This window comes from Triticum aestivum, chromosome 3B (assembly GCF_018294505.1).
Source record: "Triticum aestivum cultivar Chinese Spring chromosome 3B, IWGSC CS RefSeq v2.1, whole genome shotgun sequence".
Classification (NCBI taxonomy): Eukaryota; Viridiplantae; Streptophyta; class Magnoliopsida; order Poales; family Poaceae; genus Triticum; species Triticum aestivum.
The window spans coordinates 786,810,292-786,835,442 of NC_057801.1; the positions used below are offsets into that span (position 1 = coordinate 786,810,292).

At 48.1% G+C, this 25,151-nt stretch overlaps 1 pseudogene; it reads left to right on the forward strand.

Annotated features, from left to right (window-relative positions):
• The first annotated feature begins 741 nt into the window (after positions 1 to 741).
• Positions 742 to 25,151, forward strand: part of LOC123072420 (lichenase-2-like) — a 30,459-nt pseudogene continuing 6,049 nt past the window's right edge.

A 25,151-nucleotide genomic window follows, 5' to 3' on the forward strand; every position in this document is an offset into this window, starting at 1 on the left:
TGGACATTGTTGGTAGGAGGATGGACGATCCCTGGCTGCGGAGGGATCTTGGGAGGACGGCTGCGTAGTCCAAGGAGGCAGGTGTGTTGGTGCAGGCAGCGAACGTCCTACGATACTTGGGGAGCGGCTGGAAAGGTAGAACGACCCCAATTTGCCTCCCACAACCCCCCCCCCCCACCCCAGTTTGCCTCTGGTTTGTGGATAAACAAATGTCCGGACCGGTCCACGGATCGATGGGGTACCACTTTGGATGGCAAAATGGTTCCGAACCGGTCGGTCTAGACGAATGCAGGCGGTTTAAGAGTCCACGTTGAAGATGTCTCAAGTATTTCACCATTTGCGTAATCTGCCATTTGCGTAACCTGGAGGGCGTGCAACACAACATGTGGTTGGGCGTAGAAACTCGGTGGAATATAGTCACTCACTTCAGAACAAATGCAAAATGATACAGTATTTTTCAATTTTTTCAATGGATGTTAGGCGCGAACAAACCATATATGAAAAGTCTATACCGGTGAGTGAAGACCCTCGCTTTAAATCTCGTCTTTGCAAGGACGACGTGTACCGGCCCCGCGCGCGCGAGTGGAAATGTACCGTCGATCGATCGGCCGGTTGTTGTCGGGGCCGTGCACATAGAGAGGTGGATCGACACGTGCCAGCTGACCGATCAATCAATCTCTGACCAGTGAAGACCGTATCCATGCTGGTTGGTCCCGGGCCAAACATCCATGCCATGGTACCATCCACCGGCTTTCTCTGATCCTCTCTACTATTTCTATATAAACCAGCAATCGGAAACGATTTCTTCAGGTACTTCTTGTTACTTGCTATCTACATATTTCAGCAAAGCCTGAAGCTTCGATTTTAAGGAAGAGAGAGAGAGAAGACCTGGATCATATCATCGTTGTAGGAGGAGAAGACGGCAACGGCGCAAGGCATAGCTGGAGTCGCTTCTTCTATGCTTTCGCTCGACATGGCGTTGCTCCTCGGAGTCATCTTCGCCTCCATCCTTACAAGTAAGTCATCTCTCTCTCTCTCTCTCTCTCTCTCTCTCTCTCTCTCTCTCTCTCTCTCTCTCTCTCTCTCTCTCTCTCTCTCTCTCTCTCTCTCTCTCTCTCTCTCTCTCTCTCATATAGGACGACCTTGCACATTGATTATTCATCCCAAATTGACATACTCGAGAGTAATTCTGGGCCTTTTGCATCTCTTGATTCATGCATGCAACCATTTTTTTACAAATATACAGAGAAGGAAAAATTCAACAAAAAAGCAAATAAAGTTTGAAAGATATATAATTCCAAAAAGCACACGCCTCCACGCATATATGCCGTGGACAAGAGAGCTCGTCGATATCCACTTGATATCCAGTGATCCGAAAGCTGCGAGAATGGCCCCCCACCACCCGTGCTTCCTCTCTTTGTCCCCTGAGCCAAGATTGGATATTAATATATTTTTCATACTAGTATCTTTTTTATGGGATATATTTCATATTGAATGTGACATGGTTTCAGTCAATTGTCTCATAGCATCTACAGCCGGATGTTTCAAACCCGTCTCAAACGCCCGGCGGGCTGACCTATAAGTGACATGTCACAAAAACTGACTCACCCGGGCGCCTCAAACGTCATGGTTGTTCGGCGTCCATTATATCCAGCCCAAATATGGGGCAATCTGGGCGCGTCCACCACGTCAGGCTGCCTCACCTCGACCCCACATATATTCCCTCTGATGAACTCTTCACTGCAATCCGTTCAGTCCACTCCACTCTCTATGTCCTCTCGTCTTCCCAATCCATCCTCTTCTCTTCCAAATCCGTCCTCTCCTCTTCCAAATCCGATCCATGGGGATGACCGCACCGGCTCTGGCTCCAATGACGACGAGAGCGACATCGATGAAGTTGCTCTGCACATTGCTTTGCGCCACTCCCATCTAGATTAGGGCGGTAGCAGCGAAGGCAGCTCATAGAGCGACGCGCCATCCCCCTTCGCCCGCCGTCGCAGTATGGGTGAATTTGCCGGGCCCTCCTGTCTGGCGCACATCACCGGTGGGAGCACTGCCCATTCCGCCCCACTCCAGGTACACCGCCCCGCCGCGACCACATCTATTGTACCTCCGAAGGGCATCCATGGGCATCGTTGGATGCTTGTGCCCTCGCCAGCGTCGGGCCGGTCGAGGACACCTGAGTCGTAGGTGTGGGCCGCACGACGCGAGCGGCAACGCGTGAGGGAGGCCATGGAGGTGGGCGATGTGTTGGCGAGGCCTCGGGCACTCTCGTGCACGCCGGTCGATCCCGAGGACGCGCTCATTGCGTCTGTCCTCCAGCGCTCCCTGATAACGGCGGAGATGCATTCGCGATGGCTATGGCGGAAGAACGCCAAAGCGCTCCGGCTCGCTATCGAGTTGTTGGAGCGCGAGGCGTCGTCGAAGGCGGCGGGAAAGGCGAAAGCGAGGAGGCACGCCCTGGAGCAGGAGTGCTTGCTCTGGAGGCTTACCGGGGGTCACATGGAGCTATCGGACGACTCCAATGAGGGATCAATCTCTGACAACGATGACCACGACCCTCCGGTGGCCGATGCCTGCACCAAAGGCCAAAGCAGCACCGTCGACTGCAAGGGGAAGGGGCGGCGAGGAAATGGTGATTTCCTTTGCCGTCTCCATTTAATTAAGTTTTTATCATATATTTATGTTACTGTCTGATTGAAACTGCATCTTTTGATTGTTTGATAATCATTTATGCTAGAATGATGCCCAATTTAACTAGATTTGGTGCTAGTTCGTTGATGTACGTCAGTTTATTTTCATACATGCATGTGTTGCATGGGTATGTGATGTCAGATTTGAGATACACGGGTGTGGACGCACCAAAATAAGGAGTGTCTGGTCAGTGCCCACGGACGAGCGTTTGAAGGATCGGATTTGATGTCTTCAGCAGTAGATGCTCCCATCTACGATATCATGCAGTAGTACGTATCTTGTAAGCCTTTGTAATGCAAGAATATTCTGATTTTAAACGATATTTCAAGTTTTCACAGTTTTACTTATAACAAGCGAACTGTGATTTTTTTGTTGTTGAAAAAAGTCAAGCCAACTGTGAATGCCAACACATTATACACCATTGCCGAGAGATGGGGAAATAGTTCATTTCTTTTTCTGGAAAAACTTTACAAAAATGATAATGTGAACATGCTCCACCACACGTCCACACATGCCACACCTACATGAGCAGCCTCCCAACCACCCGTTATAGGTGACGGACCAAGGACACAAAACCTGAATGTTGCTTAATTCGCATCGAACATAATACTGTGAGGGAGTGGCTAGGAGACAGTCACCTGAAATTTTTGAAGAGGCAAATCGAATTCTAACTTTCTATCTCAACTGTTGGATCAAGATCCAACGTCTAGGGCTCCATCTTCAACGTCGAAACAGCATGACATTGTTTCTCTTCTTCCTCACTGCATGTTCGATCTTTCTCTTCCCCAACCGCCCCCACGGACCACCGGCCAGACCACCAGCCACCACCGCCCGCGGCTGGCAGCGCTCCCACGCCAGCCTCGCTGCCTTGCCCCCCCCCCAAACCAATGTCCACTATCGGCTGCAGCCGCCCCCGGCTATCCCTCTAGCCCCGGTGATGGTCAGCTTTTCCGACGAACCTGCACCACCCCCACACCCCTAAGGTAGATATTGGGGTCGCCTGCCACCCTAAGATATATTGTGGGGTCGCCTGCCACCGTATGATAAACCTTGAGGGCTTCTCAAGCGTGCTTCTTCTTTCCCTCCGGCGAGTTCCTTGCTTCATGCCAAATTTGACTGATCCAAATTCCGAATTCAGGCGACTTACATATAGCTATTGTGAAACTGTGATGAGTTATAGTGACGGGAACAAAACCATTACAACACGCCCACAAGATAGGATACTCTTACCAACCAGGCTACCCAAAAGACACACACACCTTGTACAATGGACATTGTTTAGGTTGCCTACAATATCATCGTCATCACCTCTCCCCGAGCAAGCAACTCCTACTTCACTGTGGACGACCTACCAAGAGCACTCACAATGAGCAGCATGAAAGAACCCTAGGGGCTATGCCAAACAATCAACCGAACGCTTCGAGGACTAAACAGCTACGACTTCGGTCACGAGTCTCGCAGGAGAAAGAAGCACACCTTACACAAACATAGCCCGATTTACCCATCACAAAGCATTGTTGCCGCCGTATCGCCTCGCGACACTACTGCTCCAACTTCATACTTAAAGGCATGTCGAACGGTCGAACACGAAGGACATGCCACGACCATGTTTTTCTTGCCACTATCATCGTTGCCACAAAAATGCACACGTTTTTAAGACAAATTGTAGAAATGTCCTTCAAAATTCGTGATTCCGTCAGAACTGAATTAAGAGTACGCACAGTTGCAGCAGCTTCGACACAAACTTGCGTGATGCGTGATAGTCTAGCTGACACGTACCATCACCCTGTCTGTGTCTGGCGAAATATATATCGCGAGCTGATAAATGCAACCGTGTGCATATGGATATGTCATATTTGTGTGCTTGTGCATATAAGTATATATATGCAGCTATGCCAAGTGCCTTTAATTAGGTGAACCATATACGTACAAAGTATATACGTTCACATCTCCTTGGAATTTTGCATTCTCTACTATGTAGCAGACGTTGGAACATACACTTTTATTGGTTTTTTTTTTCGAATTTCCAATCCACTTGCATGCAGTCAGGGAAATGTTGCGATATTTTTTATGTCCAGTCAGTGAAGGATTTTTATTTTGTCTTTTGCAAAAAAAAAGAGTCAAAGCTCTGCCACTGGCTGTTTTTTGGACTAGTCAAGAAGTGCATGCTGAGTGGGCCTTAGAAAAGAAGTGCATTGTGCTCTGAGTGGGCCGTAGAGCACTAGTACAGTCAAGTAGTCAACCATTATGTTCTCCACCCCTTAAAAAAGACGATTATGTTCTCCAACAATGTGTAGAACATTCCTCCATAAGAAAAGGTTAGCACAAATTAGGAACTGGCTGGTGTACATCCAACCAAAATGTCAGTGATGGGTTGATAGCGGCCTGCCTCCAAACTAAGACAAGAATTTCAAACCGTGTCGACCTTCCCGCCATTTTGTGTTTGCTTCCTCCTATCGCGTGCAACGGCTGCATGCATGCGTCGTGAACAATCCACCGTCCGTATCGTACCATTTTTCAATTGCCGCCAGCAGAATGATAGCTAACAATCAAAGTTAACAGATCCTTCTAAGCGATGCCAATGTTACGGTACACAATATTATCATTGCTTCTCTCTGCACGCTACTACTACACACGCACGGTTTAGGTCTGTATAAATCGACTGAGCAACGATCGAGCAATTCATCCACGCATATACACAAGTGCACACATATAGATATTCACTCTTCAACAGTGGTTACAATTTGGTCGTTAACGAACGATGGGATATACTTGTGCAGGAGCGGCCTCGGTGGGCGTGTGCTACGGCATGAGCTCCAACAACCTGCCGCCCCCGAGCACCGTCGTCGGCATGCTCCGGGACAACGGCTTCAACTCGGTGCGTCTCTACGCACCGGACAATGACGCGCTGGCGGCACTCGCCGGCACCGGCATCGGCATCATCGTCGGGGCGCCCAACTACGTGCTTCCCGAGCTGGCCGCCAGCGCCTCTGCAGCGGCCGCGTGGGTCCGCGCCAACATCGCGGCACACCCGGATGTCTCCTTCCGGTACCTCATCGTGGGCAACAAGGTCGCCGGCAGCGACACGCAGTACCTCGTCACTAGTAGAAAAAGGGTCAAATGTGAGACACATTAGTCCTGGTTTGTAACAGAATCGGCACTAATGTGTCCATTAGTGCCGGTTCCAACGGCTAGGCGGAAGGAGCTGTTTAGTACCGGTTCGTGGCGAACCTTTAGCACCGGTTCGTGCCACGAACCGGTTCTAAAGAAAGTGGTGGCAGGATGTTGTCAGAGTGGGGCCCTTCCAGCACCTTTAGTACCGGTTCGTGGCACGAACCGGTACTAAAGGTCGTCCTATATAAACCCCACCCGCACTCTGTTCTTCCCCCTTTCCCCTCTCCCTCTCCTCTGTTCTTTCCTTCTTCCTCTCGAGTTCATCATAAAATTTGCCCCAAATTTGTCAAGATTTGCAGGCCCCCATCCATTCAAATGATCACCAAGGTTAACAACTTTGTCCTTTCATCTCTCATTGCTAGATTAGCTCTTGCATTGGTTTATATAGTGATTAATTGTGGGTTTTAGTAATTTTGGATGAATTATATGTGGTAGTATTTGATTTATATGCAATTTGAGGTCAAAATAACACTTAGTTTGCATATGTAGGTGTGTTTTACTTAGTGCCTTCTAAATCTCCGTCGTAACCACCGTCGATCGCCCGCACCGTCCCGTCGCCGGCACCACCTTGTGGTGAGCCTCTTGTCCATGAAATTTTATATAAAAAAATGATGTTTGTGTGATTTGGATATATAGTTACTCGTATAATTATCTTACCCGTACGTTGTTTGTTATACACAGTGCCATGGTTTTGATATCCGTCCCCGCCGGCCCTCGTCCTTGTTATGATTCGGATGTGGTATATTCTCTTTTAAAACTATTTGTTGCATTTCATGTTTATGACAAATTATGCCCATCAAGTTGACATAGATATTTTTATCTAGGAGGTATGTGAACCGGAAATTCCAATCGACCCTATTGTCGAGAGGTTAAATTTAGTTGAAAGAGAAAACGAGTGCTTGAAAGAAAAATTGAAAAGAATTGAGGGGGAGAAGATGGAATTGGAGTTGCATGTTGCCGATGTCGTCGATGATCATAAGATCAAGATGGAGAAAATGCGCTTGAAGATTAGAAAGATTAGAAAATATGCCATCGATAGTGAGGCTTGGTATCATTATGTTGTTGGATCAATTGTTACCTTAGTTGTGATCTTGATCGCATTTGTTGTTGCATTTAAATGCTTTACCTAGAGAGTTATTTGTTTGTTGCATTTAAGTGTTGTATGAGCTTTATGTATGAACTTGTATTAATTTGGTCTATTCGGTGTTGTGTAATGAAGATGAGCCGGCAATGGATGTACGATGACCGATGCTCTCCTCAGTTCGTTGAGGGCGTGCATACTTTTCTGCTTGCGGCTGAGGCAAACAAGCAGGCGGATGGTTTTATGCCTTGTCCATGTGCTGGCTGTAAGAATGGTCGCAATTACTCTACGTCAAGAACCATTCACGTCCACCTGTTTGAGTCCGGTTTCATGCCCCACTATAATGTTTGGACCAAGCACGGAGAAAGAGGGGTTATGATGGAAGACAATGAAGAAGAAGAGGACGACGACAGCTATCCTGGCCATGGGTTCTCTGAATACGATGATACAACAATGGCGGAAGAAGCTGAGCCGGTAATGCGGGAAGAAGCTGAGCCGGCAATGCGGGAAGAAGCTGAAGAAGAGACATCAGATGAGCCCGTTGATGATCTAGGTCGGGCCATTGCCGATGCAAAGAGAAACTGCGCAAGTGATTTGGAGAAGAAGAAGTTGCAGCGCATGTTAGAGGATCACAAAAAATTGTTGTACCCGAATTGCGTAGGTGACAAGAAAAAGCTGGGCACCACACTGGAATTGCTGCAATGGAAGGCAGAGAATGGTGTATCTGACAAGGGATTTGGAAAGTTGCTGGTAATGATAAAGGATATGCTTCCAAAGGACAACGAATTGCTCGAGAGTACGTACGAAGCAAAGAAGGCTGTCTGCCCTCTAGGGTTAGAGGTGCAGAAGATACATGCATGCCCTAATGATTGCATCCTCTACCGCGGTGAGTACGAGGATTTGAACGCTTGCCCGGTATGTGGTGCATTGCGCTATAAGATCAGCCCCGATGACCCTGGTGATGTCGAGGGCGAGCGCCCCAGGAAGAAGATTCCTGCCAAGGTGATGTGGTATTCTCCTATAATACCACGGTTGAAACGTTTGTTCCAAAACAAAGAGCATGCCAAGGCGATGCGATGGCACAGAGAAGATCGTAAGAAAGACGGAAAGTTGAGAGTACCCGCTGACGGGTCGCAGTGGAGAAAAATTGAAAGAAAGTACGGGAAGGAGTTTGCAGATGACGCAAGGAGCGTATGGTTTGGTCTAAGCGCAGATGGCATTAATCCTTTTGGAGAGCAGAGCAGCAACCATAGCACCTGGCCTGTGACTCTATGTTTGTATAACCTTCCTCCTTGGTTGTGCATGAAGCGGAAGTTCATTATGATGCCAGTGCTCATCCAAGGCCCTAAGCAACCCGGCAACGACATTGATGTTTAGCTAAGGCCATTAGTTGAAGAACTCTTACAACTGTGGAATGGAACAGGTGTACGTGCGTGGGATGAGCACATGGGGGAAGAATTTGACCTAAAGGCGTTGTTGTTCGTGACCATCAATGATTGGCCTGCTCTCAGTAACCTTTCAGGACAGACAAACAAGGGATACCGCGGAGGCACGCACTGTTTGGATGATACCGACAGTATATATTTAAATAGTTGTAAGAAGAATGTGTACCTGGGACATCGTCATTTCTTCCGAGCAGGCATCCCGTAAGAAAGAAAGGCAAGCATTTCAAAGGTGAGGCGGATCACCGGACGAAGCCTCGCCACCGTACTGGTGCTGATGTACATGATATGCTCAAGGATTTGAAGGTGATATTTGGAAAGGGTCCTGGCGGACAACCTGTTCCGAAGGACGCTGACGGACGCGCACCCATGTGGAAGAAGAAATCTATATTTTGGGACCTGCCATATTGGAAAGACCTAGAGGTCCGCTCCGCAATCGACGTGATGCACGTGACGAAGAATCTTTGCATGACCCTGCTTGGCTTCTTGGGCATGTATGGGAAGACAAAAGATACACCTGAGGCACGGGAGGACCAGCAACGTATGCACGGAGAAGACGGCATACATCAGGGTCATGCAAGCTACGCTCTTACCAAAGAAGAGAAGGAAATCTTCTTTGAATGCCTGCTCAGTATTAAGGTACCGTCTGGCTTCTCGTCGAATATAAAGGGAATAATAAACATGGCAGAGAAAAAGTTCCAGAACCTAAAGTCTCATGACTGCCACGTGATTATGACGCAACAGCTTCCGGTTGCATTGAGGGGGCTTCTACCGGAAAACGTTTGATTAGCCATTGTGAAGCTATGTGCATTTCTCAATGCAATCTCTCAGAAGGTAATCGATCCAGAAATCATACCAAGGTTACAGAATGATTTGGTGCAATGTCTTGTCAGTTTCGAGTTGGTGTTCCCACCATCCTTCTTCAACATCATGACGCACGTCCTAGTTCACCTATGCGAAGAGATTAACGTTTTGGGTCCTGTATTTCTACACAATATGTTCCCCTTTGAGAGGTTCATGGGAGTCTTAAAGAAATATGTTCATAACCGTGCTAGGCCAGAAGGAAGCATCTCCAAGGGCCATCAAAATGAGGAGGTCATTGAGTTTTGTATTGACTTTATTCCTGACCTTAAGCCGATTGGTGTTCCTGAATCGCGGCATAAGGGCAGACTGGATGGAAAAGGCACGCTAGGAGGGGAACAAATAATATGTATGGACGGACATTCTCTCACTGAAGCACACTACACAGTTCTACAGAATTCCGCCTTGGTGGCTCCGTATATGGATGAACACAAGAATTTGCTACGCTCCAAACACCCGGAGCGGTCTGATGACTGGATTACACGTGAACAAACCAGGAGTTTCGCCAGCTGGTTGCAGACACGTACCATGCATGACACCTCTATTGAAGATGACTTGTACTTGCTGTCCCAGTTACCATCTTCGAATATAATGACTTTCAAAGGGTACGAGATAAATGGTAATACATTTTACACGATCGCCCAAGATAAGAAGAGCACCAACCAAAACAGTGGTGTCCGCTTTGATGCAGAAACCAAGACGGGAAAGGAAACATATTATGGTTATATACAGGACATATGGGAACTTGACTATCGACGTGGTTTAAAGGTCCCTTTGTTTCGGTGCAAATGGGTCAATATGACACGAGGCGGGGTAACGGAAGACCCGTAGTACGGAATGACAACAGTGGATCTCAACAATCTTGCGTATGCAGACGAACCATTCGTCCTAGCCAATGATGTGGCACAGGTTTTCTATGTTAAGGACATGTCTACCAAGCCAAGAAAAAGAAAAGATAAGGAAGCGAATGCATCTTACGATGAGCCAAAGCGGCACATAGTTCTTTCTGGGAAGAGAAACATCATGGGAGTGGATGACAAGACAAACAAGTCAGAAGATTATGAATAGTTTGATGAAATTGCTCCATTCACAGTGAATATTGACCCGAGCATCCCGTTAAATGATGAAGATTTTCCATGGTTACGGTGCAAAGGGACACACGCAAAGAAAAAGTTTCACACCCAAAGATCTGGGATGTGATCGACTTCACTATCATCACTTTCTTCTGTGTTTCACACCCAGAGGGGAATCCCTCTAATAGTTAGGGTAGTTATGTGTTTTGGCATTTGAAATGCGAAGAAATTTTATGTGCAAACAAATTCTTTCATGCCTTTACTGATTTTTAAAGTTAAGTTATTCACAAACTAGCGATTCACACTAATTTCAAATAATTCAAAATTTAAAGTATTCAAATTTGAAAACTACGGGCACTAACAGAAAGTTTGTAATTTTTTGTACCTAAAGCAAAAATATACACAAAGAAACTCTAAATACACAAAAAAACAACACAAAAATAAATAAAGCAAAAATAAAATAAAAAAAAGCCCGCCTACTAGGCCAGAGCGGCCTGCATACGACTAGAAACCCAACCTGTTGTTGGGCCAGGATGTAGGCCCGCAAAGGCCAAGTGGGCCCACAGGGCAGCAAAGAACAAGTAGGCCCAGTAGGCCTGCTTTGGAGAGGAGCTCGAGAGAGCGACCGCACGGGGGTTTATAAACCAGTGCGGTCGCCCCTCGGCTAGCGAGCACTACAAGGATACCCCTTATAAAGCAACGCAAGTTGTACACCATTTTGACCATACGTTGTAAAATTAATAATAGATATACATATAAACAGTGCAGCATATGCGTTGCAGATTGATATACATATATGAAAACAAATAAACATAAGAAACGAGAGAGAGAAGCGCGAGAAACAGAGCCTCCGATTGCCCTGGTCTCTCCCAAATCGCCGCCACCAACCGTCTCGTCTCCCTCCTCCGCCACACCTCGCCGCTAGCCCTTCTCCTTCCAACCTCCCATCTCGCAACCCCGGAGGCTACCGGATCTGCCGCACCCCCCACCCACCCATCCCTCGCGCGTCCAATTTCTCTCTTCACGCGGCTCCTCGTTGCGCCACCGGCGGTGGCTGATTCCGGCGACGTTCGGCCAATCCCGCCACCGCGAAACACATCCCGTGGTCCTCTCGCACCGCGGCGCCCTCCCAACCATCTAGATCGGCACCTGCGGCCACCAAAGCCCACCCGCGACCCTCCCACCGGGTTTCGGGCGTCGGCTCCGGCGCCGGTCGCCATGTCGTCCTCGTCTCATCCGGTGAGTGCATCCCCTCCTCTCCACTTGCTCCGTCCTATCTCTCTCCCCCTTTTTTCTAACCCCTCCTCTTCTCTTCTCCTGTAGACGTGCAGGGAGGACGGCCACTGGACAGCCTTGCTGCTGCTCGGGACGAAGCAACCATGTAGCTTTCTCCTCCTCCTCTGGCTTCAGGTGAGTTGGTCCACTCCTGTTAATCAATATTTTACCTCTAAAGTTGGATTTTGTAGAAATCTATCCATCATATGCACATTAGATTCCCCCCAGCAGTGTTGCATGCGCACCAGGGGCTAGGACAGAGCATGTTAGCTAGCGTGATCACATTAAGATTTCCCCAGTAGTTGTGCACCAGGGGCCAGGCCAGTGTTCCTCATTGCTCAGTAAAGAGGAACGACCACCCAGAAAATATGGATATTGAGCTAGATTTGGAAGTATGTCGAGCTCCATGCAGCCTGGTTTCAGTGGCTTCTTTGAACAAGTGCCTCTTTTTTCCTTTGTGTGTGTTTGAGTCTCTCTCTGTGTGTACATAGCCATTGTAATTTATGTGACATGATTTTCCTTTCGCGGGTTGATCTTTGTGTTATCACACACACACACCAAATCTTTTTTCTTGAATATGTCCATTCTAACAAGAATAGAAATAAGATGCTCTCTATCATTTCTCCAACAGTCTTGTATCTGTATGCAGAACTTGGGAGGAGAAATCAGAATTGTCGTCAAAGTAACAACTATGAAAGGTAACATATGCAATTGGGGTTGTTTTCTTCAAACATGATTTGGCTAACTTTTTTGCCTTGCTCGAATTCTAATTTGCAAATCAATTTTTTGTTTCTGAATTACAGAGATAAAAAGGTGCATGGAGAAGGATGTTAACGGAGTGACAAAGGTTGCAAAACTCACCGGAATCAAAATGACAACACTAGAATAAATAGGTGAGTTAACTTGAATAAGTTTATTTTACTATTGTTTAAGCTACCACAGACCGGCAGCGTGTAGAGGTGAGCATGGCCATCACTGGATCTGCACTTGTGCAGTAGGTTGGCTGCTGCTGGATGTGAGTAGAGCAGAGGCTTGTGCAGAGCAGGCTAGCAACACCTCTGACCTCCTATCTTTCTCTCTGTAGCTCCATGTACCATTGAGCCTGTGTGGATTATTTGCAGCAGCAAGTGCCGAACTGCAGCAGCTTGCAGGGCATGGTCTCTCCTGGGAAAGATTCAGTGCACGCTCGCCTTTGCTAGCCCTTGAACAGATAAGCACACTTCAAAAATATTTGGTTTGTTTAAGGAGTGCTCTTGTATAAGGATAGCTATTGCAAATGTAGTTCAAATGGTAGTTGAAAAATATTGAATTTGAAAAAATTGCATGTGCAATAGCTGAAATGATAGTTGAATTTGTACTCATTTGACAAATTATTTTGTCGACCTTTCTTTATTGTGGTTCCATAGCAAAGCATGTGCACGATGGTATGGAAGGTTAATCATGATGATTGCATACAAAATACTTATGCCCCTGTTGCAACGCACGGCAATTACCTAGTATATTTTTAAAATTAGAAATGTACAATCTGATGCATCTACACGAAAAAGACATGAAGTTGACTGGAGAAGGTAAACTTGTTGTTTTTTTCCTGAAGCTTGTTAAATTATTAAGCATATCAACAAGCTAGTTAACCTTCTTTTTCTTTTCTTATTCACATGAGTCAATCTTTTATTCTTCTCTAGTCGTATATACTTGCATGTGCTGCCTAAATATTTTGTTATTAGATACGCTAGTATGCATGTACAACATTCATGCAAATAGTGCCAGGTTTGGCATCTCTTTGAATTCATAATGGAATTTTTAATTAAAAAAAGCAAGGAAAACACATCTTAATCAATGGGTGACAGAAGCATGATGTCACATGCATGGAATTAGCGTACGGCTTGGCCGGCTGGCCTGATTGGCCTAGAGTACTTTGTTTGTCTCGGGCACAAACATAAATGTATGCATATACATATTTGATGAATTGACGGACCTCATTTTTTCTTTTCCTTGAGAATTTCACTCATGCACTTTTGGACTTATCATTATGTAAGATTATGGTAGACTTGTATGCACATAAGATTGGTGTTACGTAGCTTGCACATATCTGTTAATCCCAATCTTCAAAGAAGAAATCAATGGTGTACAAAAAAGGCATATGCGGCTGATTTTATTTTAGTAATATAGGATTCCACATGGATTTTTTAATATTTTTTGTGGTGGTCGGACTCTTCCTTATTCCTTATAGTTGGCACCCATATATACTATGCAATAGCAATGTACGAGTTTGCATGTGATTGTCTTGGAGATATCTTTTTTTAGTAGAGAAGGCAGATAAGACTTGGATGAAAGATGTGCACGTGACACGCTAAACTGTTATTACATCACTTTATATGTACGTAATACTACATCTTTTTAATCTTAACCGTTAATATATAAAATGGATGATCAAGAAAATTTAATCTATGTGGACGAACATGATTGCTTGTTTGTCTCTTGTTTAAATAATATAATAGATGGAACTTGATGACGCTTCACTTGTGTTGCACCTTTTTCCCTTGGTTTTGCAGTTGCACGCACCAACTGGATGCAAGGGGACGCTATGGAGCAAGTCGAGTTCATGGAGCAAGTCATGGACGATGCCATGGAAGGTATACTCTCTCATCTTCCTACCGTTCAACTACAATACTCTTGGTAATGCAGAAACAACAAAGATTGCATGGCCTTTAACCTTTGTATGTGTCTAATATCCTGCCTCTATCACTAGTTGCGTCATGTAAATGCATTGTGTGTTAACAGTTCATTTTGTTATTTTCTTTGTAGATTCAAAAGATATATGGATGATCATATGGGTGCGTGATACTGCAATGATGTGATGATGATATTCCGGTTCATGATGATGATGATGTTCTGGTTCATGATGATGATGATGGATGCTTTCAGTTTTAGTTAAGTTGTAAGGATGTTGTTCATGTTGGATGTTGTTCCTAGGTTAAGTTTTTGTTAAGTTGTAGGGATGTTGATGAATGCTTTCAGTTTAAGTTTCGCTGTCAAAAATATATTTAGATTATGCATCACATTTGGATGATGTACCTCCTGTAATACCCAATATTGTAATCCAACAGTTTTATCAATATATATGTTCTCTTTCTCTTGTGAGTATATTCTTTTATTTTTTTCCTCACTTGATATAGATAATTACTTCCATTATCAACATCATTAATTGCATATTATTATTAAAAATATATGTATGAACACCTGAAGAGTTGCAAATTCTTTGTTGCCAAGCAATGAGATTTGGATTCCTGTACATTGACCACCAACGTATAAAAGTGTTGTAACAATCGATTTTATGTGTTGTACTCTTGCAACGGTCCATTTACCAACGGAAGTATAAGTGTTGCATTATGCGCTAGCAACACTAGATAAGGCAACGCATCCCAAACTGTTGGTAAAGACACTAACAACGCATATATGGACTTCTAGATACAGAAAAATCCGTTGCTATAGATGGGGTCCTGTTGTAGTGGAGGTGGGACTAAACTTGCCGCACAGCACCTGCGCCAGCGCATCCCCTTTAGTACCGGGTCGTGGCACAAACCGATACTAAAGGGGGGCCTTTAGTATCGGTTTGTGCCACCACCCGGTAATAAAGGGGGTCGCTTCCTGCCGCTTGGGCTGGCCAAAACTGGCCTTTAGTACCGGTTGGTGGCACAAACCGGTACTAAAGGCCCCTCCTATATAAACAACACTTACGAAAATTTCAGTTTCTCATCTGGTTTCTTCTCCTCTGCACCGTCGCCCGCCGCCCCCGTACGTCTCCATCCCTCGTCGCCGCACCCGTCGCCGCCCCGTGCCCGTCGTCCCCGTCCCGTCGTCCCCGTCGTCACCGCCGCCCCGTCCCGGCCCATCCCGCGTCGTCCCCGTCCCCATCGTCGGCGCCGCCCTGTACGTCCCCATCGTCCTCGCCGCCCTGGCCCCTCCATCCCCGTCCCCATCGTCGCCGCCCCGTCCCTGTCCCCGTCGTCGTCATCCCCGTCGTCGCCGCGCCCGTCGCCGTCCCCGTCGCCGCGTGCCCGGTCCCCGTCGCCGCCCCCCGTCGTCCCTCGCCTCGTCGGTGAGCGCGCGCGCACACACACACATACATTTTTTGTTTTTAGTTATACAAATAGTTAGAAATTTTTCTGTTTTTTAGAAATTGTTAGAAATTTTTCTATTTTTCAGAAATAGTTAGAAATGTTAGAATTGTTAGAATAGTTAGAAATGTTAGAATTGTTAGAATAGTTAGAAATGTTAGAATTGTTAGAAATTTATCTGTTTTTTAGTTATAGAAATAGTTATAAAAAAGTTAGAATTGTTAGAAATTTTTCTGTTTTTTAGTTATAGAAATAGTTATAAAAATGTTAGTTATATATATAGAAATGTTATAATTTTTTTCTGTTTTTCAGTTATAGAAATATTAGAAATGTTATAGAAATGTTAGTTATATATAGCATTGTTAGAAATGTTATAGAAATGTTAGTTATATAGAAATGTTAGAAATTTTAGTTATCAAAATCCAATCATTAAAAAAATGTTACTTTTTGTGGGCATATAGCTAGTATTTGTTCTCGACGATGCCCGACCCGCATCCTCGCCGTCGACACGTCTGCGACGACGTCCGGCTGACCCATGTCCGGGACTGGGCTCCGCCGGGCTGGCACTGGGAGGTGCTGCCTGGAGGGGCGCGCCGCTTGATGAGGAACCCGGCCCCGGGTCCCGTCGTCGACCCTGATATCGTTTGGTGGCGTTTGTTTGGGCCAGTTTCGGTGCGGAGGGAGCCGGCCCCGCCGGAGATGGTACGTCGCCGTGTCAGGGAGGAGGACGAGCACGCCCATCGCTACATGGTTGCATTAGAGGGCGGCAGGTTCTCCAATACATGGCAGTTTCTTCAGGGATCTCACTTCAGCTATGATCCTGTGAGGGTTCCTTCTCTTTGGGTGTCCACCGCCCGCGCCGCAGGAACCGCGAGTGTCCTAGATTTTTCTGTAGTATTCGATCTTTATTAGCTACCTAGCCAGTGATGTATTCGATATTATATCTATTATTCGAGACGATGTATTCGAGATTATATCTATTATTCGAGACAATGTTTTCGAGATTATATCTATTATTCGAGACGATGTATTTGATATTATATCTATTATTCGAGACGATGTAATTTGAATACTAAATTGTTTTATATTTCTTTTGGATTAGTTAAATAAAAGCTATGGCGGACAATACCGGCAGAGAGGGAGAACAGGACATGTTCGATATGATAAGCCATCCTCACGGGCCAGATGATCATCAGAATGAAGAAGATTATGACGGCTCCGAATTTCTAAACAAGACCGGAGAGGGTGATATGATATTCGATCGCAACGACCGAATTGATGAAGTCATGAACTATGATTATGATGATGATGAAGAAAATGTTGATCTTGAAAAACAACAAAGACCGGCGAGGTATATATATTTATATAAGCAGGCATCTGTTGATCATCACACGTTTTAAATGACTTGAAGATATATTAACGAATCGATATTTGTTCTTTCAGCCATCCGGATCAAGCAAATCTTCAGGCAAAAGGACGAAACGAGGCCCGAACAAAAAGTTGAACGAGGGCGTAAAGTACAATATCGAGGCAGTCAGACCTAATGGCGAACCATTAGCGCCTAAGAAGATTGCGGACGAGTTCGTTCGTCAGTGCGGAGTTGTTGTGAAGGACCAACTCCCGATCTCCCTTCAAGAATGGAGAGAGCCAGCAAAAGACAAAAGACAAAAAGACAAAAAGGACGCTGCTCCACGTCCAGATGTTACTTTTGTTGACAAAAGACAAAAAGAGCTGCTTTGGGATACTCTCATGGAACATTTCACCCTACCAGATCATTTCGCAGAAGCAGATGTGCAGAAAGTCAAGGACGCTTGTCGGTGTCAAAACCGGCGGATCTCGGGTAGGGGTTCCCGAACGGTGCATCTAGGCGGATGGTAACAGGAGATGAGGGACACGATGTTTTACCCAGGTTCGGGCCCTCTTGATGGAGGTAAAACCCTACGTCCTGCTTGATTAATATTGATGATGTGTGTTACAAGAGTAGATCTACCACGAGATCAAGGAGGCTAATCCCTAGAAGCTAGCCTATGGTATGATTGTTGTTCGTCCTACGGACTAAAGCCATCCGGTTTATATAGACACCGGAGAGGGCTAGGGTTACACAGAGTCGGTTACAATGGTAGGAGATCTACATATCCGTATCGCCAAGCTTGCCTTCCACGCCAAGGAAAGTCCCATCCGGACACGGGACGAAGTCTTCAATCTTGTATCTTCATAGTCTTGGAGTCCGACCGATGATGATAGTTCGGCTATCCGGACACCCCCTAGTCCGGAACTCCCTCAGTAGCCCCTGAACCAGGCTTCAATGACGACGAGTCCGACGCATATGTTGTCTTCAGCGTTGCAAGGTGGGTTCTCCCTCCGAACAATTCATAGAAGATTGTGAACACCAGGATAGTGTCCGGCTCTGCAAAATAATTTCCACATACCACCGTAGAGAGAATAATATTTACACAAGTTCAATCTGCTGACGTATTTGATGGCGTGACATCACACCACTACCAAGCCTTTACTTAAATCGTTTTTATTGTACCACCTCAGCGCGTTTAGCGAAGCGGTTTCCTTGGCACATCTTGTCGAAGCAGAGATCGTGTTCCCCTTATTCCGGGATTTCCATCAATATGGACGTGGGTAACCCAACCGCGCCATTGATTGCGGCGCTTGGGGATAAGCGAGTTTTATCAGGCCGGTGGGGATGCATGTTTCGTCCGCCCATATAAGGGGATAAAGATCCAACCCTTTTACCTGTGCCTTCTTCCTCCTTGGCTTATCCATCTCTGCGAACCCGAGCTCCAGCGCCCAAGCCCGCACATCTCGCCTCAACCTTCTCCAACTATGTCCAGAGCAGGAGGCAAGTGGATGGCCTCCTCCGTCACGGAGGGGCAGATCCAGAAGCTGGGCGACGCTGGATACTTGTCCAGCGACATCGCGCACCGGCTCCCCATCGAGGGAGAGCTCATCCCCATCCCCAAGCCCCATGAGAGGGTAGTATTTCTTCCCCATTTCCTCCGCGGACTGGGCTTCCCGTTCCATCCCTTTGTCCGGGGGCTCATGTTCTACTACGGCCTGGATTTCCATGATCTGGCCCCGAATTTCATCCTCAACATCTTGGCGTTTATTGTCGTGTGTGAGGCCTTCCTCTGCATCCAGCCCCACTTTGGCTTGTGGCTCAAGACCTTTAGTGTCAAGCCGAAGGTTGTGAAGGGCAGCCAAACGGAGTGCGGAGGCGCCATGGTGGGCAGGATGTCCCACGTTACGTGGCTGGAGGGCACTTTTGTGGAAACCATCAAGGGGTGGCAATCGGGGTGGTTCTACATCACCGAGCCGCGTGACCCCGAATGGGCAGCGGCCCCCGAATTCAGATCTGGCATCCCCACACGGCTCATCTCCTGGAAAGAGAGCGGCCGGATTTGGGGTGATTCGGAGGAGCTGACCGGACTCCAAGCCTGCGTCCAAAAGCTGGTGGACAAGAAGCTCAAGCTTGTCAACATAGTCCAGGTCATGCTTATCCGCCAGATTCTCCCGTGCCAACGACGGGGCTTCAACATGTGGGAGTTCGATCCGGCGCAGCACAAGACTTTGAATGGACTATTTGACACTACGTACGAAGAGGTCTGGAAGGTGCTGTTCAAAGGCGCCGAGGCTCCCGCATCCGCTACCGAAGATCGCGGATTCAGCTTGGAGCGTCCAGCTGATGAGGTAAGTTATTTTGTCCTTTAAGGGACGCTTGTTTTCCATAGTTTGACTCTATGCGGGATCTAAACTCCCTTTCCTTTGACAGGACTGGCTGAAGAAGGCCGCACAGGCTATCTGTCCGGCCCCATTGCCAGAGGACCCAGCGGACGCCCGCCTAACGGGGCTGCTGGCTCCGGCACCCCACGTGGTGCCGGAGAAGAAGGCCAAGAAGAAGGCCACGGGGACTCGGAAGAGTTCCCGTTTTCAGGTGCTATCGGATGATGAATCCGAGGCCGACTCCTCCCACCAAGGCGAGGAGGAGAAGAAGAAAGCCTCTCCCCCAGCGGGGGGAGGGAAGAAAAGGAAGGCCTCCCCAACAAGGGAGGCCGAAGGGTCCAAGAAGGGAAAAACTCTTCCCCCGGACTGCTCTGCCAACGCCAGTGACGACGACGAGGACTGGCCTCCAAGGGCCAAGCCTCTGGCAAGATCGTAAGTACCCAGACTCCCGAATAACTTCAAGGTTTTTATTTTCCGCCACATAATGTCTTTCTAATGCCGCATACAACCCTGCAGTCCGCCTAAGGATGATCTTCCCAGTTCGCATCGGATATGGATTCTCTTCCGACTGCCTCCACCCCCCGTGACGCGGACGATGCCGAGGTGGGATCACAGGAAGGGACCCACCAGGAGGAGAGGGCCCCGGAGGTGTCGCAGGACAACCTCCCGGACTTTGCACCGGACTCGGCCCCCGAACCCACAGTGGCCCCGGAGTCCGGCGGGCGACCCCTTCGCAAGAAGGGCAAGACCGTGACACCGGCTGCCTCCGTCCAACCGGAGGTGCCGGATAATTTGCTGGAGGCGCTCAACGGCGCCTCCATCGAAGAGGAACACCGCACTGTTATGAGTGCGGTGATTCAGAAGGTGCAGCTCGCCAAGAGCGGGCTGACCGAAGCCTGCAACAGCCTTCTAACAGGCTTTGAGGTAAGAATTTCAATATGTATAAAATGGTACCACATAGACAGTAGCCCCTGATGCTCGGTTCGGTGTTCGGAAAGAAAAGCCGGACTGAGGATCTTAAAAAAGATATACGCAGGAGTCATAAAAAATATGTCAATATGGGATTGCAGGCTGCGCTGCTGACCTCTGCCGCACTGACTGCGAAGGTCAATACTTTGAAGGAAAACCTCGAGCGGTCCGAGAACGAGCTCGGCCGTGCCAAGAAGCAGCTCGAGGACAAGGAAGGTGAGTAACACCTTATTAAAATTGCACCTTACAGAAAAGGATTTTGGTTGCAAAAAGAATGACAAGGATAACGTGGGTATTGCAGGGGCCACTAATGAGGTGGCGACCCTGAAAGAGGCGGTGGCCGCGGCCGAACGCAATGCGGCTGCGGAGCACACCGAGCGAGAGAAACAGGAGGCGCGGGTGGCGAAGGTACAGCAAGAGCTCCAGGATCTCGTGCAGAAACATGAGAGCCTGGAGCGTGACTCGAAGACTCGAGAGTCTGAGCTTGCAACGGCTCTTGAGAGTGCCAAAGCCGCTAAGGCCGAAGCCTACAAGGCCCTCCAGGAGATCGAGGCGGTAAAGAAAATAGCAGCGGGTAAGGCATTTTTCATGCAAAGTAAGCATGTGAGTGTTAATTACCTGTCGCTTACCCAAATTCGGAGCTCTCCAGGAGCGTTCGCAGATCTTCCTCGCAGCGTGTCTGATGCTGCCGCATTCTACCGGGCCGAGGAGGGGAGCTCGACGGAGAAGGTCTTCTGGTCTCAGTATGCTGAGGCCGGACATCCGGTGCCCCTTAGCGACCAGCTGAAGCAGCTGGTCGAGCTCCACAAGGCGGCCGAACAGGCCATGAAGGGCCTCATAGTTCGGCTGTGGCCTAAGGAGGCCATGCCTGGGAGCTACTTCGGCCTGGTGCGGCGGCTGGTGGATGCGTGCCCGTGGGTTGAAGTCATCAAGCACTCCGCCTGTATTGAGGGTGCCCGTCGGGCCCTTGCCCGCGCAAAGGTGCACTGGGGCAAGATGGATGCCCAGAAGCTTGTGACGGACCCACCACCAGAGGGCAAGGAGGATCGCACGCCCGAGATGTATTATAAGAGTGTGTTGAAGGGCGCCCGCACTATTGCGGGTGAGTGCTCCAAAGATGTAATATTTGAGTAGACTCGCATTTTGTTATCCTGTGCGCTGAAAACTTAGTTCATTTGCGCTAAGCAACACTTTTTAATTTAAAATATTACCTTCTGTGCGGCTGTTTATCAAATCTGAGAGATGGCAAGTCATCGGCTTCAGCCCCCAAGCCACGAGTGCTGGGGTGTTCGGGATAAATTTGAGCGCTCTTGTTTCAATATTTGGGTCTATCTAGGGAGGCGCTCAACACAACGAACAAGGCAACCGGACTTATAATGCTTGAACACTCTCACTTAGCCATAGAATTCTATAATTTTAAATTTCGGCGAAGCCCCTAGTCTTCGGAAGGCCGAATTTGCAGCGCTATCCACGCCTGGGCCGGACAAAATCTGGCTCCTCGCTCTAAGCGGCATAAGTCTTTAAGGACTCGCAAAAACCTCTCGAACAGTGACCAGCTCTCGCCTCATCATAACGGTCAGTTTTAGCTTTCTCCACTGAGGCGTTAACCCAGCTCAACTGGGGCGCAATCGTAGTGGTTCTCCCAGTGCTACCTTAGCCGATACAAGGTACCAAAACATGGGAGCCGGGCAAACCCAACTATTGACCCAAGACATGATTCGGAGCTGATGCATATAGTGCTATAAGTTCGGGGTGCAGCACTTGTGAAAGTGTTCGGACTTATCACACCATGATGCGGGAAACATAAGCCCCTGGTGTATTTTAGCTGTACCAAAACGTACTGATGCGTAATGTCATAAATGAACATATGCATAAAAGAGAAATGCAATTGGAAGCAAAAGGGTGCTGCGTTACTTATTCAAGAAAAACTGCTATAAGTGCAGAACGATACAAATGGTGCGATAAGCAAGGGATGGGACTGTAAAATATGTCCCCCTCCAGGGGTAGGCTGCGGAATGGTGCATAAAATAGATTTAATGCTCGTAATGGAGACCACCTGGATATTTGCTGTAGCCTTTCTTCTTCCCTGGCTGTTGCATCGTGAGTTCGGCAGGTCTATTGCCGGACAGGGCCTCTGACGAACAGAGTCCTGTGGGTAAAGAGAAAAAGAAAGAAAAGAAAAAAAGAACGACACACTTAAGAGCCCCTGGTGTGGTTGAACCGCAGTCTGGGCCTATCGTGGTCGCGCCCCTCTCCCCATGCCCATGGTATCTTCAGAGCGTAATGGTGTACGCGAAGGACCTGTCTTGACGTTTTACAGGGGCTGGGGATGGGGCCGCACTGCTACGCGTGCTCGGAACGTGCCAGGTGGTCTTGTTGTAGGTTACTCCGGGCGCGCTTAGCTGTGTCCGGCCGTTTAACGGCCGGACTCGAGAATTGTCTTAAGAGACTGCTTTGTACTTCTGCCGTGAGAGCCGCTGTATGTTCCTCCGTACGGAGAGAACGTTCAGTGTTTCCGTTGACCGTGATGACTCATCGAGGGCCTGGCATCTTGAGCTTGAGGTATGCGTAGTGCGGCACCGTGTTAAACTTTGCGAACACGGTACGTCCGAGCAGGGCATGATAGCCGCTGCGGAACGGAACTATGTCGAAGATTAACTCCTCGCTCCGGAAGTTATATGGGGATCCGAAGACCACTTCCAGTGTAATTGAGCCTGTGTAATTGGCTTCTACACCTGGTATGACGCCTTTAAAGGTCGTTTTCGTAGGTTTAATCCTTGAGGGGTCTATGCCCATTTTTCGCACTGTGTCCTGATAAAGCAGGTTCAGGCTGTTGCCGCCGTCCATCAGGACTCTGGTGAGGTGAAATCCATCGACTATTGGGTCTAGAACCAATGCGGCGAATCCGCCATGGCGGATGCTGGTGGGGTGGTCCCTCCGGTCAAAAGTGATCGGGCAGGAGGACCATGGATTGAACTTCGGGGCAACTGGCTCCATCGCGTATACATCCCTGAGGGCACGCTTCCGCTCCCTTTTGGGTATGTGCGTTGCGTATATCATGTTCACCGTCCACACCTGTGGGGGGAAACGCTTTTGTCCTCTATTGTTCGGTGGTCGGGTCTCTTCCTCGTCATCGCTATGCAGCCCCTTGTCACTGTTTTCGGCAATTAACTTGCCTGTCTGCTTGAATATCCAACAGTCCCTGTTGGTGTGGTTAGCTGGCTTTTCAGGGGTGCCATGTATCTGGCACAAGCGGTCGAGTATTCGATCCAAATTGAACAGACCCAGAGTAGTTCTTTTGACTGGCTTTTTCCGCTGACCGGGTTTAGAGCCTCTGAATCCGGCATTGACTGCCGTATCTTCACTGTTGTCGCCGTTAAGGTGGCGTTTGTTTTTGTTACGACGCGGCCTGCCATTACGGTCCTTGGTATCCGGACTGCCAGAATGTTTGCTGAGGTTGTTGCTGCGTGCTAGCCAGCTGTCCTCACCCGCGCAGAAGCGGGTCATTAGTGATGTGAGGGCTGCCATGGATTTCGGCTTTTCCTGTCCCAGGTGCCGGGCAAGCCACTCGTCGCGGATATTATGCTTGAAGGCTGCAAGGGCCTCCGCATTCAGACAGTCGACGATTTGTTTTTTCTTGGTTAAGAACCGTGTCCAGAATTGTCTGGCCGATTCGTCTAGCCGCTGAATTATGTGGCTTAGGTCATCAACATCTGGTGGCCGCACATACGTGCCTTGGAAGTTATCGAGAAATGCGGCTTCCAGGTCTTCCCAACTCCCAATTGACTCTGCTGGCAAGCTGTTAAGCCAATGCTGGGCTGGTCCTTTAAGCTTGAGGGGGAGATATTTGATGGCGTGAAGATCGTCACCGCGGGCCATATGGATGTGAAGGAGATAGTCTTCGATCAAACCGCGGGGTCTGTTGTGCCATCGTAAGATTCAATATTCACGGGTTTAAACCCTTCGGGGATTTGATGATCCATTACTTCATCTGTGAAGCATAGTGGGTGTGCGGCGCCTCTGTACTGGGCGATATCGCGACGGAGCTCAAAAGAGCTTTGTCTGTTTTGTTCGGCCCGGCCGGACTTACTGTGTCCGGCGCGACGGTTGTCATCACGTATCATGGGGCGCCCATGCGATCCATAGATCGATCTTGATTGTCTTGACCTATCCTCCAATATATCTCGCAAGTCCGGAGCGTTCCCCTGTGGCCTTGTGCTTTTCGAGCGATGCCGGGGTACGGGTCTAGTGAAGGGCCTAGAGGCCTCTCTGTCGCGACCACGGGGTGGTCAATCAGCCGTATTGTCTCCTGGTGATGCGGGTTCATATGCCTCCTCCTCTAATCGGGGGAGCAGCTTGCGTTTAGGGTAGCTTTTGGAGGGGCATTTGATCTCATGCTCTTCGGCCGCGACGACTTCAGTCCATCTGTCGGCTAGCAGATCTTGATCAGCTCTAAGCTGTTGCTGCTTTTTCTTCAGGCTGTTCGCCATGGCCATAAGCCTGCGTTTGAAACGCTCCTGTTCGACGGGATCCTCAGGCACGACGAATTCATCATCGTCGAGGCTTGCCTCGTCTCCGGAGGGAGGCATGTAGTCCTCTACCTCTTCTTCTGCCGCTCTCTCATGAGGGCTGGCGTCTCCGTCCTCCTGCGCTGGATCTTGCTGGAGTGGATTGTCTTCGGCTCTGTCCGGTGTATTATTATCTCCAGTGCCAAAATCTTCGTTCTTGCTGT